Genomic DNA, 13,536 nt, shown 5'->3' on the forward strand with positions numbered 1-13,536 from the left:
GAGAGAGAGAGAGAGAGAGTGATTTGTCTTTCAGACAGACAGCAGTGTTGAGAAGGCTCAAACTGAAAGTGGAAGACGCGAATGGAGTGGTAATTGCACTTGGGCAGAAATACACAGCCAGGTCAGATTGAAATAATCACTGAAATAAATGGAATTGAGCATTATGGCATCGCATTTGAGAGAGAATAATTTTTAGACTTATTTTATGCAGCTTAATTGGAATTATGTGACCCCCGACCCTGTTGTTGACACAGTGATTATTACCATGAGAATATCATGTGTGGGTACAGACTTATTCATGCTACTGTAATAATGATAATAATAATAACAATAATAATAGACTAATTAGTTTTATTACTGCAACATTGCAAAAGTTCTATATTTTTTGATATACATTAACTTGAAGGATACCACTATGAGTTTTAGTCAATTGAAAATTGAAGCTATTTATTTATTTTTTAGGATGACACCCATGAAAGCCAAGCTCAGCCTGGCGGAGAGTGGTGTTTCATAGAGGTGGGTTTAAGCTCTAAACTCGGCTGGCTTCACCCTCTGGTGGCCTGTGTTCTGCACTTTATTTATGACCTGAGGGGTACGTCCCATTTTGTTTCTGCGGTGGCGTGCGCACGGAAAGCCCGGGCCTGGCGAATGGGGAAGAGCACAGTGTATCCTGGTCCTTTTTATGTGTGTGAGTTGGAATGCACTTACATGTTGGGAGTCCTTGTGTTTCTGTGTCGCGTGTTTACATGACATCGACGTTAGCGCTTCCTTTTCAAAAACCAGTCCAGACAGAAGTGTCGCCATCTAATGTGAATATATTTTTCCTAACCTGACTGTAATAAATGTTGTGTTATATATATACGTTTGTGGTGAAATGCACTGGTTTTGTACAACTTTTTTGTTGCCTTGAAAAGTAAAGGTTTAACAGTCAGTCTCTGAATTCATCCATGCTCTGTACTGTTGATGATTATTGAAAAATGCAAAGTGTTCTCTTTGGCGGTGTAATAGTTGGATGTTTCTCATTGTTGTCAGTAGTTTTTTTTTAACTGATTAACAGTTAACTTAAAGCTTCTCACAAGAGAAAAACACATTTGTTAAAATGCTGCATAGAATGTCCTGGTTGACGTAACCTGTAGTATGCTTGGCCAGAACGTCACTGCTGTTGTCAACATCTTGCTTGGCCACCAGGGGGCACCTTTCCTCCTGAGCAGCAGAGAAATGGTAGAGCTTTCACACAGATTCTACATTCCTGAAATGCAACAGCTTCGAAGAAAAGGATGACAGATCTCACACGGGTGGCTAATCGGCGCAGGTGTTGAATACTGGTCGTCCTTTGTGCATTCAGGGAAGCAGAGCTGACAGCTAGGTGTGTACAGCTGATGTCGTTTGCCTGGAGGCTGCTCTTGTAACTTTCCTGCTGATTTTTTCCAGCGGGGTGGATTCCAGCAGCCTTGAAGCCCAGTCGTTCAGCACCTGGCATATTTAGATACAGCTGCCCAGGTGCACCAGGCGTGGTGCTTAACGCTGACCTTATTTTTGTAAATCTTCCTTCTCTGACATATTATTGAGCCTGAGCGAAAGGTATTTTAAAAACACAGTGTGGGAATACTCGCACTTTATGTTGGATGACATGCCTTAATTTGATTTATCCCTGTATTAACAGTAGGTGGTCTGTAAATTATATATGTGTATAACTCATAATACCAGTCTTGATCCAGAATTATTCATACATTAAGCAGTAAATGACTATATTACATTTTTTTCAGTTACCATACTCATTTGCTTGAAACTAATCTTGCCATGTCCCTATGTAGCCACGAGAGGGCGCTCCAGGACAAGATGCGTGTATAAATATGAGGTTCATTGCGGCAAATGTTACATGATGAAAATGTCTGACACAAAAACCTCAGAAACGTGTAGGTACTGCAAGAGTAGGAGAATAAAGCAGCTTATGCGTTTTCTTCCTTATTCAGAATGACAAAAAATATAGGATTGTATTATAAAATTTCCACAAGATCTGTGGCTATTTGTCATCTATCTTCATAGAGAGTAGATAACATGATGTATATAGTAATACGATGTTTGGCACGTGGAACTTCGTTATAATCGGTTGATATAAATACCCGTCGATACCAGTTATTGGAGTGGAGCATCAGTTACATATTGAAATTTTCCTACTTGGTAAACCCTGTTATTCAGACAGACGCACCAAACAACGGTACAAAAATGCGTCTAAAAGTCTCAAAAATCACAGTACATACAGAATACAATAGATCACATCTGAGCATGTTCAGACAGCTCTGTCATAAGCACAATAATTTGCCATTTGGATAACCCTTAACAATAAGAAAAATTCCAAGATTCGAATGCCTGACAAGGAATTAAACTGATTAAGTTTAATATAAAACATATGATTAAACGTTCAAGTAATGCCAAACAGTTGGAATTTGGCATTGCTATAGTTGGATATCAATATTGATGGCAAGCAGTAACTTGATCATTCCCTCTTTACGTTCTACAATTTTAAGTAGTTTTATGTAACTGCTTGCGTCGCCTCTTCCCATTCAGGGTGAAATCTCTGTTAAATTATTCGCAATTTGTACTGTGTAGGACAGAAGCATTAAAAGCTCGACAGGTGAACTGCTTATAGTTAAAATAATTCCAAATGTGTCTTCTGTTAAACCAGATGAGGATATAACATTATTTGAAGACAAATACGGTTTAAAAAAGCAGCGTAATTCTCGCATGCTTCTTAATCCAATACATTTATAGCATTAACAGCAGTGGTGGAAACATTACAACACGGTTCTACTGCGTACTGTGTTTAAGGAAGTTTTATTTATTGTTCAGGCACATATTTGGGCAGCTGTCGCGGTGCGTCCGCAACGTTTGGGGTCCTTAAAACAACAACACAAACTTGTGCTTTAAATGCGGTTACCGACAACGCGACTCGTTTACAGGCAGCGTTACAGTCATGATCCTCCATACGTGATTTATAATCTGCGGGTGATTAGCCCTTTCTAGAGTACATGTGCCAGCCAATGGACTCTGATTCCGTCAGCGTCGCCCACTCGCCGCTGTGACATCGCCGGTTAAATTTAAATTGAATTTTTCAGGACCCTGCAGGCCAGAAGCAGACAGACTCTCCGGGCCCTCGGTTGCGGCCAAGTTGCCGAAAGTCGGGAGCCGATCGGGTGGGGGGATCGGGAGATTTCCCCCGATGGAGCAGTGAAAACTGGAGATACGGAAGAGCATCCGAATTTCACTCGACTAATAGCTTGCTTACCAGGTAAGGGTGTTGTGCGTTTGGTGTTTTAGTTTATAGACTAACTCGTTTTCCTAACTAGTTTGCTGTTACAAACCGTCAGTGATGTTGAGATTCTAGCTAACGTTAAGTCTGTCTTTTTTCTCACCTAATTGAAAACCTAACTAGCAGGTACTTGCGACAGGAGAACGAAAGTGTTAGCAGTGCATGGTAGGTGGCTAACGTATAAAATATTACTTTATCAAATACCTTATAAGCTATCTTGTGACTAAAGACATCGAGATGCTGCAAGGTAAGACCAACGAGGAAATTAAGCGATTTTTTATTCTTGTGCAGCCTAGCCAGACTAAGTGGACATGTAGCTAGGTAATTAAATTCGATATCGGGGAAAATAAATACGCTGGTGCTACGTTCCTTGGTGATCTCTTATTTTATGTCCTAGTTGAAAAGCTGACAATGTATGTATGTAAGTCGTAGGCTAATGTATCCCACAGGTAGAGTGACAAACTTAGCTGACAGTAGCTAACTATACTAGTTAAGGTTAGCTTTTTTATGTTGAGGTAAACGGCGTTTTATAGGTTCAGAGCAAACAATGGCAAACTATCTAGCCATCTGTAGCAATGAGATGCGAGATGCAGTGGGATTGTGCGCTTGGTACCGTGGTTGGTAGTCTTTCATCTCTAGCGTATTTGGCTAACATTGACTGGATAAGATGGACTAAGAATGCCAGCGTTCGCTATCTAGGAGGCAATCGCGGTTCGCTGTTCGCTAGCTGGGTGTCTGTTGCTGTACGTTGTTGTTTTAACGTGTGCAAAACACAGCGTTTCAGAGTAACGGATACAACTTTTACAACAGTATACGACTAAGAAATGTAGTTGTCTACTGGCTTGTCAGCAAGCTAGCAGACAATTTGTGCCAAACTAGGCAGCTTTATGGACCGATGTGTCTTTGCCTGCGCCTTATCTCAGAGTCGTTGTTTTTTTTTAAAGACCTGGGTGTCGCTTTGATTATGCTGACATTATCTAGCTAAACATGCAAGTGCAGTGGTGTCGTTAATGAATGAAAAAATGGCATCGGAGAAACAAAGGACCGCTGCTGTGATTCACCTCCGTGGTTTCGCGGAGTGGCAGGAAGGCTGTAACGTGTGGTCGTGTTTATTTCGAGGCCTCGCGTAATGACTGCACGGAGCCCCCGCGCGTGATTAACGGTGCGTGGGGTTCCGGAATCGTGGGAGTGACGGGGGGGTTTTCCGGTGGAGCGTGGCGGCACGGGTCACGGCTGACCGCGCGGCTCGCCTCTGAAAACCCACACAGGCGTTTTCCCTGTGATTAAATATGGACAGCGATGCGAGTATTTAGCGATGGGATTATTGGTGGCTCAAAACCTGAGTCATATTACTTACAGCAGCGTTTCAGACCTAATAAATAATATTGGTCCATTACATTGGTCCATTATCGGCGGACACTGACAAATGTCTTCGCTGCTTGAGTGTCACTTTTCTGGATAAATGCATGCTCCGTTAGCTGTGGTCCTAATATATATATAAAGTGCCTTGTTTCAAGAAGATAAGTTAAAATTCTGTAGGGAAAAGTAGCAACACACCACACACATACTCAAATTGCAATCTTTGCAGCGGAGGTGGTGACAGATTTTCCAGGTCGGATTCTCTGATTGAGAAGAAAACAAACCTCGTTGTCATATGCTGTATTTCCCCGGTGTGTTGTTCAGTGTGGTGGCAGCCCCAGCTGTCTTTCCACACCAGATCAGAGAGGCTCCTGTCTGGCCTCGTTGGGACTCTCTCAGAAAGAGAGCACAGTGCCGTGTCAGATGCAGAGAGAGCTCCGCTGCTGAGCTCAGTGACAGAGCTGTCAGGTCATTCACAGGGGTGGAAATGACTCCCACAGTATGGCTGTCAGACATTCCAGATCTGGCCAGCTGCGGGCCGCTGGCATCCCTGTACAGCCTCCTCCAGCCGCTGCTATTTTATGGGACGTACTTGTCTCGGGGGGCTTTGCCAAGCAGGCAAAAAACGTGTTAGAAATCATTGTTCAGCGGGGCCAGCGTTTGGAGTTGAACGTGAACCGGACCCGTCTGACCTTGTCGCCCCCACCCCCCCACCCCGGGCTCCGGCTTCACTGCCGCGACAGCCCTTTCTGAGATGGATGTGCTTACAGGAGCCTTGCGGTGTCTGTTACCTCGGCCAGAGTCAGTTTTCTCTTTCTTTCTGCGCCGTTTCCCCCTGTTTTCAGGAGAAGAAACTGCCGGTGCTATGACTGCGGGGTGGGTCTGTGATGGATGAGGTGCTTCGCCTGTGAAAGGGGCTTTGCCTCGGTTCCCTACAGGGGCCTCTGTGCTGGTTAAAGCCGCTCCCAAACCAAAGTTCACCCGCAGCGGCTTGTGTGTCATAGCGGCAGTTATTGTGTTGTGTGTCCATACCAGATTGATTTTTCTTGAGCAACTTTGGGATGGGTCTGTGGGTTGGTACAGACCCAGCCCAAGAGTAGAAATGTCCAAGTAAGGTGTTGGCTGATTGTGTATGTGGGGGATATTGTTGCATGGCAACAGCGAGCGCAGTTTGGCGACACCGCTTACTAAAATGAAATGCCATTAAAAAAAAAAAAAGCAAAAATTGCCTCTTGGTGTTAAAGACGTGAAAATGTTAGGAGAACTCTACAGAAATGCTGACTCACATTCTGTACCAAGAAGAGATCGGCGTCATCTTAGGCTAGATCTATATTGGTGCTGATTTGATTCCCTGCTGGGGAACTGCTGCTGTACCCTTGGGCAAGGTACTTAACCTGGAGTTGTCTCAGTAAATGTCCAGCTGTATAAATAGATAACATATAAAATAGTAGCCTATTTAAGTCACTTTGGATAAGAGCGTCTGCTAAATGACAATAATACAATGTAGTGTAATGTATCCTTGCCTTGGCAGGATTACTATTGGTACACACCATCTTCAGCATGATTTTCCTGTGGAGCTGGTGTTGAGGACACCATTGATTCCCATGTAATGCGACTGTACCTACATGTTATCTGTGAGTTTTCACCGCTCTGTGAGAATGGCTTGTTGGTGTGGATGGCGTGTAACGGACCTGCTTTTCTAGACGCTGGGTTTGGTTTGGCAGTCCGAGACGCAGGCATAGGGAAGCGTTCCCTGTCTCTCGCTGGCTACCCGGAGCTTCCTCCGCAGCGGACGTGGCTTGGCTCTGCCGCGTCTGGCTTTTGCTGAGGCTGCGTTTTCCCTGCCGGGGGAGAGGAGCAGACCTCGGCGGGAGGTGACCGTGACGGGGGGGAAAGAGCGGGAACTCGGGAGAGGGCCAGCGCTTTGCTGCGCTGCAGACACCCCGTCTCTTTGAACGCAGTGAATGCAGACACAGCCGTAGATGTGAGCGAAGTAGAGTCTTGCACAATGAACACTGTTTCTGTACACTTGGTATGAGGAAATGTAGCCGAGTGATGTTGTTAAGGAAATGGGCTTATAACGGTAAGTGTTTCGGGTGCGATTCCCGGAGGGGCGCAACTGTTGTGACCCTGAGCAGTGTTACCTTAGTTCCAGCTTAAAGGGTTACTAATGACGGCATTAAGGGAGGAGAGTCGCAGAATCTCCCATCCTGGTCGTCACTGCTGCCGCTTCCATCAGCAGCTCTCCCCTGAGTGTGCCTCTGTGTCGCCTGCAGCCAAAAGGGGCAGAATTAATGAGGGGGATGTTTGTGATCAGGCTAGATGTCAGTCTGCTCCTGTGAACACAGCCAGCTACAATCTACAATCAACATTCAGTAATTCAGCTGCAGAGATGCATCTTACAGGAGGCCATTAAGAGCAGAAATAATTCTGATAAAGCTCAGTGCAGGTTTGGCTTTGCAGAAGGCTGGCCCTGACCCTGCTCTCCTGCTTGAGGCAGGAGTCCTGCACTGTGGGGCACGGACACCATCTGCAGAAAACTGCACCGCACCGCTGAGAGTGTAGGTACGGGCAGGCACAGCACTGTACTGAGGACAGTGGTATGTTGTGGCTGGGGCTTTTATGTGATTGGAGCAGGTGGGCACAGCACTGCACTGAGAGCAGTATTCTGTGGAGAAAAAGGGGAAACTGTATTCTGGTTTTCTTTGCTCTGTGTCACCTGTGGGGGTGGAGGGGGGGGGGGGGGGGGTTGACTCAGGCAGAACTTTAATCTTGTGTTCAGTCAGTAATCAGGTTCCGCCTGCAGGGTGTGTGTGTGTGTGTGTGTGTGTGTGTGTGTTGGCTTGTGAAACAGGAGGCCAGATGTACCCCTGAGTGCCTCATCACTGATAGAGTGGTGGATGGGATGTGCCATGTGAGAGCTGTCACGGCATTACCAGGTCGTAGCTGACTGACTGAGCAGGCTGTGAAGATGGTCTCAGCTGCAGAAGAGCGAAATCAGCCAGGCCATTTAAAGGAGGCATGGGACAGCCTGTTCCACAGCTGGTGTTTATCTGGAAAACTATTCACACTCAGACTCAACCTCCTTTAGTGTCTCCAGCTCTCAGCACAAGGAGTAAGATTTACATACAGAGATTAAAGGTCTGATTGTGGGCATTAAGGCGTTGGGGAACAGGCTTGTGGCGTTTCTCTTCCCCCTGCCTCATTGTTCTGCCCCCCCTGAGGGGTATTTAGTTGCTGCTAACTTCCACACTGCCAAATGCTCTGTCTCAGCTGAGTTCTGTAAATAAAGTGCGGCGGTGTCGGTGTCGAAAGGCGAAACTTCCGTGTTTTCTTTAGAAACCGGCAGAGGGGGAACAGTGCGGCTGCCAGGAACTGGCTCCGGCGTTCAGGGTCAGGTGGCGCTAATGCGGCGGTGTGCAGGGTGTGTAGCGGCGTTCCCCCGGGCGGCTCGGGGGCGTTGAGTGCAGGGGGAAGCCTGTTGACAGCGTCTGGGTGGGGCACTCCGGAGGGAAGGAGTTTCCTCCTCCGCAGAGCAGCGGCCAGCGGCTCCCACATCTGGAAGGAATCGCAGTGCGCTGCTCTGGCAGGAAGCAGGGGAACCGGAGAACAGCTCAATTTGCGGACTTCCCTTCGTGTCACATGGTCGATCAATCACTAATCGATCAGCGAATAATCACCACACTATGTCTGCATCATACGACATGATTCACACTCATTGGTGCCCCAGTATTATTGTGAGTGGTTAAGAAGGTAGCCTTCAGGGGCAGTTGAGGTGGTTATAGAAGCAGGTGAAGCCCAAGGTAATGTGTATATAGATGCATAAGGCATGCATAGATCAGCTTTGTGAGGGCCATTGACTATCCAGCTATACACCTGTGCTTCAGGTGTCAAGTACTCAAGTTTTCCAGTTAGACATACTACACCAGTTGGATATATTAGATGTGCTATCATAAAATATACTCCTCCGAAGAGAAGAACGCAGCATACCTCTTAGCAACTTGGTGTGTTTATGTTATGTAAATTTAGGCTTGGGATGGGGTTATCATTTTATCGCACAGACATCCCTCAGCACTGAAGTAGGTCAATGCTGTTGCTTTTTACTTCACTTAGAGCGCGGACCTTCTGATTGGTCAGATGAGACCCATCTGAGCCAATCGTCAATGAGCACGCATGCTGTGGGAAGTGAACTGCAGCAGGACCTGCGTATTCTCCTTGTGCGAGAGGTAGCTGGCTGGGCTCCGGCGTTGTTATGGCGTCCGTTTGATCTTTATCGCTGAACTCCACACGTTGCGTCGGCTTGCCCTCATGCACACTGGTGCCACAGGAAGCGCACCTTGTTTTGTGCAACAGCTATCTCATCTGCACACAGCGATCACATGCTTCAGGTGCGCCTCATTGCTCTGCTCTCTCAGAGAGGAGGCGGGCCCAGTCTGCTTGTGGGAAATGGCCGTCCGCGGTTCATGACTCTGGCCAACAATACCCCACCAGTGCATGGTCAGATTCAGGGAACGCTTCAGACAGAGCAGAAACTAAACTCTGAAGGAGAGCCAGGGATTGAAAGGGCAAGAACATCCTTGTCCAGCTTGTCTGTCGGTTCTCATAATAAAAACTCACATACTTAACCTGTTTCTTTCCCTCTTTTTTAATGGAAGTAATTCACCAAGACTCATGTGAAAATCACCTTTATAAGCTGCATCATTCCTCTGTACTTTACACACCGCCACAATGGATGCTGTGGTAAGATCTATTGCTGCAGATACTACATTAGAAATCAAATGGGTGAAGCACTCCTAATTAACATTAGCTCACCATACAAACAGTGCGTTTGGGTTGGCGGGGATGGGTTGAAATTCAGCGACAGCATATCCCTTGAATCATATAAGGGGAGCTCAGTGGTTTCCTCATTTACATTACATTTACATTTCACATTTGCTTATCCAGAGCGACTTGCATAGCTTACGGTTTTTGCATACTTATTCATTGATACTGTTGGTAATTTGCTTAGGCTGTTGGGGTGAAGCACCTTGCCTGAGGGAACAACAGCAGTGGCCCACCCGGGAATGGGACAAGCAAATTTGGGTTAAAAAAACGTTTCTTACTGCTCTGTGGGTGGTAGCCCTGGAGAATGTAACGATAGCTGTGCTTTCTCCGTCCTTTCCAGTGTAATGGTTTGTTTGCAAGCCTTGATTGCATATCCTGTCAGCGTTGGTGTTTTGGTGGTATTTCAACATAGGTGTTGCACATATTGGAGACATATTACTCTTTCTGCTGATTCAACCAAGTTTTTTTTTTTTTTTTAACGCATTCAGTGTAAAAACTCCAGCATTTCGTTACAGGACTGTCTCAAATCTGCACATTTCCAGTTATTGATAAAAATGGAAGATCCTTGCCAGGGCATGTTGCACTTCTTCATAGTAAGTAGTAATACTATACAGTATGACAGAATACTAGTATTGGAATAGTGTTCTCTATGATAAAAGTGCCATTTTTAAGGGCAGTGTTTGTTTAAAATGGTAAATGTTGTAAATTGTTTAAATTTGAACAGAATCTTTTATTTGCTATCATATTTAATCAACAGTTGTCAGCAATCGGGTACCATTCGCAATGTTTGAGCGCAGTTCCTTTCGTAGCACCGGAGCGCTTGAGTAATCGTGCCCACCCTAAGACTAAGGAATCTTCCACATTGACACAGGCTGCTTTCGAAAACCAAATAGTTGTTGGTTTTGGCACGTGGAACCGCAAGCAATCTGTCGCGTATGCATATTAGCAAGCTGTCAGTGCCTTACGCAGCGGCTATAAAAAACTCACAAACAAAAGCAGCTTCTGTGCGACAAAGCGCTCAGCCAAGAAAGGCCACCGCACAGGCCTGGCTTCAGCTCAGCGGTTCTGCTTCCTCCCGGGCTGACGCCGAGGTCAGGAGTCCGCACACGCGTGAGGTGCGCTCACGTTACCGCGGCTACCGTTGACAGCAGCGTCGTCTCTGTGGGGTGGGGTGGGGGTGACACACGTGCGGACGCCTGGCTCAGAACCTGCTGTGCTGCTTTGTACATTCCTTGATAAGACGCGCTGAGAGAAGTGGGGCCGCTCTTGGCCGATCCGCGCGAGGGAGAGATGGACAGATACGCAAGGAATTACATGTAGAAAGAGAGGGCTGGAGACAGAGAGGAATTAGATCAAGGCCACGCTTCCACTGACCTCCTGGTCAGCTGCACTGGCTCTGAGCCAGAAATGTTTCCATGGCGATTTCACCCAGGCAGAGCAGTATGTTGCTCATCCCCTGTTACGCTATGAGGCTGGCCCAGGGCCCAGGTGAGTCGAGCTGAAGCAGACGTGTTTGTGCCGTAGCCAGAACCCTCCTAATTGGCTTCGTCTTGTCAACATTTCGTAATGGACCAGCATTAGTTCATGCTAGAAGATAAGCAAACATTTACCTCCCAGGCTGTGTGCCAGGTCCACGTATATCCACCACCAGCTGCTGTTTCGTGGTCCTCCTTGAGCAGGAGTAATAGAAGCAGAAGCTTCAGCATCTTCTGTCTTCATGAGCCAGCGGGCAAACATGCAGATCTCTCAGTCTGGCTTGTGGGTGGGCATCGGCCCTGTCAAACAAAGCTGATCTGGGGTCAGTAGTCCTTGAGCAGCGCCTGTGACTCCGTCAGTTGGAATGCAGGACCACCAAACTGGAAGGAACCCCCCCACACACACACACACACACATGAAAAGGTGATTTTCATGGGGTTTATAACACAGGCACATTCCACAGCAGTCAGCTGGGGGTGTGTTACTGCCCCCCCCCCCCTCCTGTGGACACCCACCATGGTGGCATTTCTGTTGCGTCTCTTGACTCCTTCTATTGTACCAAAGTGGGAATCACTTTGGTGGCCTCACAGAGCAGGCCACAGACCCACCCCACCCACCCACTTGGGACTTGCATAAACATTGTGTAAGAATTGTAATTCATTTGGACAGTAGATGTACAACTGAAGTGGATCAGCGTGAGTTATTGAGTGAGAGAGAGCGCTAATTGTCTTGACCACATCTAGCGGTCGGACCTTTCTACAGTCCAAGCATGCTGAGGCCTGCCAGCTTTTAATATTCACCTCTGGTGAATCTCAGTTTAAATGACTCGGATGTCGATTCAGTCAAATCGGATATTGATATTTTAATGATACATTGATATTTTAAAGTGGACATAAAGGCAGAGTATGCAGGCGAAGCAGTGTGGTTTGGCCTAGCGCTGGGTGGTGCAGGGTCAGCAGGATGTCTGCTAGTCCTGCAATGTTGTAAGAGGCTCTGCATTTCCCAGATCCTCTCTTACTTTCAAAGAAGGTTGTTTGAGTGCATCTGTCATAAGTCGACACTAATGGAAGTCTGTGATATCTCTGGGGTTGTGTATGTTCTCTGATGTCGGTGCATGCAGACAGTGGCCCATTTAAAAGCCTGGTTGAAGCTCTTGGGCTGTGAGGTCACATGACCCACTTTCTCTCTGTCAGACAGCAGTAGGTTTAAAACTGTCAGACACCACACTGTCTGCCCCGCTGACCAAAGCCAGAGTAAACTGGGGGCCAAGTGGAGTAATCTGCAGAGATGAGGAAGGAGTGGCCTGCACAAAAAAAATGCATGCAGACACAAGCTCACACAGAGGAACATGCACATACACACTCAGGCTCACAAACACACACACACACACACACACACACACACACACTCACACGCTCACAGAGGTGCACACGCATGCGTGCATTATATTACATTATTGTCATTTAGCAGACGTTCATACATGCAGTAAATTACAGCTGTATCCATTTGTACAGGTGGGCATTTACTGAGGCACTTGTGGGTTAAGTACCTTGCCCAAGGGTACATCAGCAGTGCCTCAGCAGGGAATCGAACCAGCGACCTTTCAGTTACAAGCCCTGCCCCTTAGCTTCAATGCCATGCTGCTGTCTCATGCACACAAAACCATGCACACACGTTCTCAACATCACTTACACAATCACACGCACACGCACATGCACACGCACACGCACACGCACACACACACTCTCACACACAGACAGACAGACACAGCCAGTGACAGCCAAATCCCCTCAGGAAGATTAGGTCTGCCTATGTTCCACTGCAGGGGATCGGGGGGGGGGGGGGGGGGGGGGGTGCAGCTGGTTGCAGCCGGGCGGCCAGCGACCTACACACGCACGCACACGCACTCTCACCTGGCACTCCGCTGCTCCCCTGGGAGCCTGTGACCCAGCCATAGCATTCGGTTTAGAAACCAGTGACACGTCTGATGATGACGACTTTCGTTTGAAACGTTCATCCCAGACATTTTGCTTGTTAAATGAACTGTTTCCTAAACTAGCAGGACTAATTCATTCCCTCTGGTGAGAAATGGCCTGAAAGTTTTGCCGTTCGGCTTCTGGTGGAAATGAGTTTCCATGTGTCATTTTGGATATTTAAATTTTCAGTTTTCATCTATTTCAATTCTTCAGATATTTTCATAGAATGAAAGTTTCAGTTAAGACATGAGCAAGCTTTTTCTGGTGATGGCTGTAGTATGCATATATGTGTGAGATTATGCAAGTTTCAGTATTTTTGCAGAGCAGTGACCAAGATAAAGTCTCACAGTAAGCCTCATGCAAAATCTCAACCAATCGCAGCAGCAGTGGTTGTGTCCTGTTGGCAGATACAATTTATGAAAATGGGTTTGAATGCTGTGGTCATATGGTTTGAATGCTGTGCTTATGAAGTAATAGATTTCACACCCATCTCGAATTTAATGAGGCTGATTCCCCAGTTTCGTAATCCTGTGATCTGTTACATCTGATCTCACCAGGAAAAAATGTGGCATCTGTAAGAAGAGCTGGATC

General features: G+C 46.7%; 1 protein-coding gene across 2 annotated transcripts in view; it reads left to right on the top strand.

Annotated features, from left to right (window-relative positions):
* Positions 1-2,935: 2,935 nt before the first annotated feature.
* The window catches only part of LOC118796579 (phosphatidylinositol 4-kinase beta-like), a 29,056-nt gene continuing 18,455 nt past the window's right edge, over positions 2,936-13,536 (top strand). For both annotated transcript variants that reach the window (XM_036555549.1, XM_036555548.1), the window contains exon 1: positions 2,936-3,289. The gene's annotated coding sequence lies outside the window, so the exon portion shown is untranslated. The remainder of the gene's footprint in view (positions 3,290-13,536) is intronic.

The sequence above is a fragment of the Megalops cyprinoides genome, chromosome 21, assembly GCF_013368585.1.
Source record: "Megalops cyprinoides isolate fMegCyp1 chromosome 21, fMegCyp1.pri, whole genome shotgun sequence".
In the NCBI taxonomy this organism is placed as follows: Eukaryota; Metazoa; Chordata; class Actinopteri; order Elopiformes; family Megalopidae; genus Megalops; species Megalops cyprinoides.